The sequence below is a fragment of the Tripterygium wilfordii genome, chromosome 14 (assembly GCF_013401445.1).
Source record: "Tripterygium wilfordii isolate XIE 37 chromosome 14, ASM1340144v1, whole genome shotgun sequence".
In the NCBI taxonomy this organism is placed as follows: Eukaryota; Viridiplantae; Streptophyta; class Magnoliopsida; order Celastrales; family Celastraceae; genus Tripterygium; species Tripterygium wilfordii.
Window position 1 is genome coordinate 9129410 of NC_052245.1, and position 7299 is coordinate 9136708.

General features: G+C 35.4%; 1 long non-coding RNA gene across 5 annotated transcripts; it reads right to left on the reverse strand.

The window, feature by feature from the left end:
• LOC120014584 lies at positions 1–6310 on the reverse strand. Of its 5 annotated transcripts, none has more exons than XR_005471588.1 (9): positions 6107–6307; positions 5650–6003; positions 5063–5146; positions 4536–4694; positions 4326–4362; positions 3751–3811; positions 3576–3667; positions 2396–2535; positions 1–173 (listed from the first exon to the last, which is right to left on the reverse strand). It is a non-coding gene; the product is annotated as an uncharacterized LOC120014584 (long non-coding RNA). The 5 variants fall into 5 exon arrangements; XR_005471586.1 differs by having other exon boundaries at positions 5063–5158; positions 6102–6306; XR_005471585.1 differs by having other exon boundaries at positions 5063–5158; positions 6107–6305.
• Between the last annotated feature and the right edge of the window lie 989 nt (positions 6311–7299).

The following is a 7299-nucleotide window of genomic DNA, read 5'->3' on the forward strand; positions in this document are numbered from 1 at the left end:
CTCACTGAGCCATTAGTTAGCTCACGATCCTGTTGACTGGAAGCCTCATTGCCCCTTTGCAAATCCACTATTTGTAATGACTCTTGGAAAGAGCTCATCTGATCTTGCAACAGTTGTGGACCAAGAATTGGCTCAAGATTTTGTTCTTCAACAATGGCCTCATTACCCCCTTGCTGCATTGATGGCAATGAATTTTGATGAGAGCTCAGCAGATCCAGCAACTCTCTATAAACTGTTCGGTCCACCACCATGAACAATTTTGGTTCACCACCAGACATAAAAATTTCTTTCAGTAAATTTGGTGGTGTTCGGTCATCAAGGATATATCTTATTTCTTCTGAAAGATCATAATCCATTCTCTATTACCACAGTGAGAAAGAGAAATAGAATGAGAATGTTCTTTCTGGCTACTTTTGAGTGGGGAAGTGAGAGTTTGAGGGATATAAACTTATGTGAAGAAGGCCAAGCTTGAGAGATGGAGGGGATAGAGATTATCTCAGGGGATATAAATTACCCCCCATATATTGCTTATGGTATATCTTTCTATACACATATGCATGAGCTTTGGTTATAAAAGGAAAAGTATTTCCAGCAGGGTATATGCTATCAACAGTGGTGATATTCGTGAATATGATAAAATAAAGCAAGTCATTAATGAGCTTACCTTATATTTCTTTAGCTGTAAAGGTAATGGAAAAATCACCATAAAATGCAAAAAAAATAAATTAATTGCACCTAAAAAACTATCAAATTTTCCTGCACCTAACCTTTTGGAGTCAAAAGCATAAATCAAAGCAAAATCATGGGCTACAGCTACTAATCGGCACACAATTTTTTTCTCTCAATTTTTTTATGTATTTATTAGTAACTTTAGCATGTTCAGTTATTGCATGATCATAGTACAAAGATGTCATGGATATGAAATCTAAAATATAACAGAGAAATATTTGTTTAAACCTAGCCAGAACTAGTAACAAATTGATTAGAGGTTGCCATAAAAGACGACATATTCTGCATCAATTCCTAGAAACTTATTGGGTTTTATTAGGAAAAAAATCAAGCACCATGCATGTACCAAAAAACTTGGGTATTATTTGCAAATCCATAACTTCACAAGTTAAAATCCGTTACATTGTGGAAAACAATGATTTGCTTCTTTGCATGGGATGCCTTAATCCAAGTAGTTCATTTTTTTGTTTCAACAAAGAGTAAGTGACCTGACTTGCTCAACTATATCCCAAAAAATTTATTATTTATGGCACTTTATAATCAATCTGAAACTCATGTAGCTATTCATGTGCGTATAGTGATGAGTTTTCAACATCGAAACAACATTGAAATAGAAATTCATATGATTGCATTGACTGTTGCAACTGTAGAAATGCAATTTTTTTCAAGAATATGACATGTCTTTTTAGCTGCATGGGAGATAACTGGCATATGCTGAAGAAGATTTGATGGGGTCGATAATGAAGATCTTGTGGAACGACAATTTTAAACTATGAGGCAACACTGGGAAACATTTATGATTGAATTTTTTTTTTGTCAAACTAACTAATTTTTTTAGTTCTAATATCTAATTGAGAATTATATTAAGTTAATACGTTATTTTCAATGTTCTATTTTTCTTATTAACTAATTTGTTTTTGCCCCTTACAGTTGTCTCTTTCTGAATCTTTAGATGCATACATAGACTATTTTCATGGTGCCTGAGAGTATTAAGTTAGGATCAACTCTTTTAATCTTATTTAATTAATTAGATTATTTAAGAACAAATCTAGTTAGAAGTCTAATATATTTATTGGAATGGAAATCCATGTTCCATTGCACTTTGTCACATTCTATATGCTGTTAACCTGTTACAAGAAGTTAGGTTTTGAATGTGAGTTTTTGCATGGTACAGCACAAGAAGTATAGATACAAATGTCCATTATATATTTACCTTTGAAGAAAATAGTATTATCAAATGTCTATGAAGTAAACTTGAACTAGAAACAAAGAATGGCTGAGAGTCGCCTCCATAAAAACTACTTATTGAATCTCAGAGCAGAAATCTATTAACTATGATGGACTGCTCCCTGGTTAAATATATATGGGATGACTGGAACTGGACTGAGAAGACAACATGTGATCAACCAAGTAACTGTGATTTCCTTTTCAAATAGTGGAAAAGTATCAAGAAATGTCATAAATAATTCGGAAAGGCTTTATCAACCCACTTAATATCAAAAAAAGAAAATCCATATGACAAGATCTTCTTTTTTCCCCATCAAGTTCTTCAAATTTAGATTCTTGCAATTATAAATGTACCGATCTAGGATGTTATATATGCATAGGGATATTCGCCACCGACACAATCTCAATTGATACCAAGTCAAGAGAGAGATTAAATTACCTTAATAAAGTGAAGGCACCAATGCAAATTTGAAACTCCACCAACCAGTGAAACCAATTAGTCATTTGCTTCCACAAGCTTGCTGCCTTTGCTTGACCTCTTCTGTTTCCGACTCCTACTTCTCGCAGTACTTTCACTACCTTTAACGTATTGCAACACAAAAATATAATTAACGAGGATGCGGTTTTAAGAAGTGCAATAATATTAAAAATTATCAGGATGAGGTTTTAAGAAGTCCAAGAAACTCTGACTTAAAAAAACTCTGACATCTCCCAAAATTATACTAGAACACCCTTCAGCAAACAACACATTGAGGCAAAGTTGTGTCCAAAAATAATCAAAGTTTTCTTGTAAGTCAGTAATTTCCAGCATCATATAAATTGCCATTAAAGCTAAAGAAACAACAGAGATACACTAATCCAATATTAGTAATGGAGTTCAAAGAAAACATCGAGTGATTGCACTACCCAACATCTAATAAATTGTTTCTGACTCGTTATTTCTAATGAGTCTGATTGCTAGATAATGAGATTACATATGTTAGTCGTACTCGAAAAATATAATAATGTCACGGGAATCACAATAGAATTCCAGAACGATGTGAAACAAACATGCCTCTCGTACAGCTCCCTATAAGTGCTTATATTTTCCACCTTGAAAGCCATACTAATCCCACGATCATCAAAAGTGAGATGCAATTCTTGATAGTCAGGAGAGTTAATATTGACAACCTTAAGGAAAACAACAATTTTAAGTCACTTTCAATGGCTACACAGTGCCCCCTGACAAACAATTGACACATTAAACTAAAAAAATATGCTAATAGTGAAAGACCTTCCTTCACCCTTGACTGTGTTTGCAAAATGAGACGATCACAGAGAGAAGGAATCAGATCCAAAACTACCCCAAACACCAGTGTTTAGCTGAGGGACCAAAGACAAAACTCAAATTGGGAAGTAATGCTCGGTGTTTAATGACTCAACTGGCAAAGCTCCTCCGCAGTTTTGCATATCTTGCTTATGAACAGGACAAAGGTCACAGATAGGAAATAATTCTAAAAACTGTTGGACCATTCAAACAGAGTCATCTTAAAAATATGAAGCAAAGCATCGTAATCATGAACATCAATAATGTTAACAATTAATAAATATGTTAGAAATTTGAATCAGTTACATGATACCTTTTAACATCAATTGCCACTTTCGTGCAGAACCGACTCTTCTTCCTCAAACGACATGAGCGAGTCTCCAATCTTGCAGCTTCCTTGTAATCCTGACATTCAAATCTTGAGCCCAACAACAAAAAATAACAAAATTGAGGAACCCCATAAATGCTGCTTTGATTAGAAATCTCACCTGAAAAGAGGTACCAAAGGGACCAGCTCTTCCAAACTTTGTCACCCTCACAACTCTTCTCCTGCAATTCATATAAATTGATTACTCGAATTTTCATATGTTTAGAATTAAATATCAACCTATATATTTAACTCAAAAAGGAATGAGAATATTGTGTAAGGCGGCACTTGGCGTTGAAGATTATAGAATGCAACCCCATACACCAATCCTCCAATAAGAAGTATAATTACAAGTCCTCCAATAATTCCAACTATGATTCCAACTATGATTCCAACTTTAATGATGGCTCCCTGTTAATTGTTCTTCATTCTCAAAAAACCAAGTTTAAATTTTTACTAGTCAGTTTCCATCAGTTTTGACACACATGATAGAATAATTAGATTCCATCCTATTCACACGTAAATGAAAACACCCTTAAAATCTTTTTTTTTGTGTGATTGGACCAAATCAATATATAGACGAACCAAGCATTATTGTATATTACATATCGGTTTAATACGTAAGAATAGTTCGCATTAAAAAATATACAGGAATTCATTGAGAAAAAGCCATTTATATAGATCATGAGGAGTTACCTAAGCAGAGACAACCACCTATTCCATGGAGACGAAGCTACAAACCAACCAACCAGACATAATCATCATTTTAAAGTCAGTCTTACAGATACAAAGAACTAAACAAAGTCCCACCACAAAACCTAAACAAATGGAAAATCAAGGCAAAGCACAGACAGCACATCAAGGGCAAAAAACTCAACGAATTAAGAGAGGTGAACACTTCCATACCTCTGAAAAAAAATTCAACCTATATAGCAGTGAAATTGCAGATAGAGTTGCAGGAGCTGCAATTCACAACCCACGTTTTCGTTACACAGTCTCGGTTTAACCACGACTATGTGTGCTCTTTTGGGAGCCTGTTCATTGGCTCTTCAGTGATTATTTTCTCTGCACAATAAGATGAGTATGTTTTCATAGGATTCAATGGCTAGGTAAAAAAAGAAGCAGCTAAATAACATAAATGAAAACATCGGCCAGGTCTCATATTTGGTAATAAAATTGATCCAGATAATAAAATCTCATCTCTAAGACTCTAATGAAAGAATGATCTTTCGAAGTTGCGTCGACATTTCTTATTTTGCATAAGTTAGTAACTAGCACATCTATGGTCATAGAATTAACACCGGTGTCAACTGATATGCTTACCAAACATCTTGCTGAAGAAAGAATTAAACTCGTATGTTATGAGTCTTATGACCTTTGCAGTTACTAATTGAATATATTTATGTAATAAAATAAGAAAAGTATAATCCAACCTGATGGTCTCTAAAGGAGCAATAACAGCTTTGGTCATAGCCCCCAGCGAAAGGCCCACTCAGGAACTCGTTGACTTCTTTAGTCTGAAAGATTTGCTAAAATACATACATCAAGCAACGCCTTCATAACAAATATTAAGTCAGTATATTTAAATTACCACAGTTCAATAACTCAGGATTTGATTGTTATTGCAAACCAAACATTAGAAAGACATTTACGCGATCATCCAGTCATCAGAGTAATTGCACTGGTTCTCACAGTTCATGATCACCGTTTAAGAGATGGAGAAACCTATGAAATGTCTTGAAGTAGGGGAAAAAACCAACCTAGCCATTTAATACGGTTACCCTTTCCAAAGAGATTCTTTTTCTTTTCCAACACACATGAAGGTTAAGGAAATTTCTTTACTTCAATTTAGGCGCTCCATTTTGTCATTTATGTTTCCACTTTAATATGGCTTAATTGGATAGCAATGGCTTTCTAGGGTATGAAAATCGATGAAGTTGAAAAGAAAGTTTCAAGCTTTAGATGTACCAGAAATAAACTTAAAGAGAGTGGTTTCAAACTGCAAAAAGACAACACTCACGCAATCCGACGAAGGTGCCCTTGCCCCTATCAGCCTCCACGTAGTGACAGCCGTACTGGATCCGCGCCTCTTCCCCAACAGAATCGATCTCTTGAATCTGTCCTTCTGGACAATCATGGACGAAGCTTGAAAGTCACAAAGGCGAGAGAGGTGAGGACCCCAAGCAGAGAAGCCAACCTGCAAAACAACCAAAATTCATCACCGCAAAAGAAGAGAGAGAGTGAACTACCCCAATAACCCGTGAAGGAGAGAGAAGAGGGCAGCTTCGTGAAGGATTTGTGCTCTAGCTTCGTGACTCTGTTCGAACTATGGACTCTCTTCGATCTCTGCTCATTTGTGCTCTAGCGTCGATATCTGTTCGCGAAGAGACGAAATCTTTAAGAGAGAGGAAGGCGTCTTCGTGTAGAAGAAATTGGGGGTTAAGAGTGAGACACAGTAAAAGAATCGCATACATCACTTTACAAAGCTTTTCAGCCGTTGAAGCTCTTCTGAGGCAAGCAGCAAATGAAATGGCAAACAACAACAAAATAAGCAAGTAAATTCTTTTCATTAACCTACTACTCTTTTATTTGAAAACCTAAACAGCGTGCAAACATAACATAAGTTCGCATCAAACTTTCAGAGGAATTTAAATTTTCTCCACAACTCTAATTGCTGGCAAAACGAATGGACCGCAAATGTTGTTTCGAAATAAAAGGCACAAACTATTTTCATATACTAAAGAATAATAGATGTAACAGGTTGCAGAGGGTATGTGGCCTAGTAATAGAGTTGCATGTAAAGTAGTTATCGTAATTTTGATAGAAACCTAGTTACCTAGCAATAGAATCGAAAACAATCAAAATCAGATAAAATCACAAGTCAAATCGTTAAAATCGGAGGTAAAATCACAATGCCAATGGATGGGCCAAATTTAATAAAATCCTATGATATCCGGATTCGGGTACGGGTGTTGAGTATAGGTACATATCCATGTGTCTGGTTCTTCAAATTGCAAGCTGGCATAAAGTGAAGAATCCGAGTATCATACCAATACATGCGTCATGCATACCCGACACTAGTTCGGCAAGGTAACGTGAATAGTCCGGTATCATAGATAAAATCTAATTTTTGTCCCAAATTTAATAACTGATGTAGCTCACAATCAAGAGTAGCAACTCGCCATTAGGGATTAAAGATATACATATGGAAAATCATTATAAATGGTGAGAACAAAAAAAGAAATCAGCTAACATTAAAGCAAGCAAGCAATTAATTAGAAGTTAGAACAACAAAAAAAGAAACATGCGTAATAAACTCATACCTTTGCTTTCTCTCCCTTAAACTGACCTTTTTCCTCACATTCATTGCCTTTCTTGCAGCATTTTTTTTTTTGATAGCCTGCATTTCGAATTTCTGATCTCTTAAACCTTCATTTTTGTAGGAAAAATTCCTCAATTTCCAACATCTCAGCTCTTAACCACATCAATTTCGGAATGTCATATGTAAGTGTTCGTCTTCAGAAATTTTGACAATTTTGCGTTCAAATTCAGATGACTTCTCAACGAAGAGGTCATTTCTCAAACTAAACATGCGAGGGACACCTGGTACCTGCAGTCAATGTTATTTAAACGGTGTAGTAACCGGTTTTCGTCCTGCCAAAAATAATAA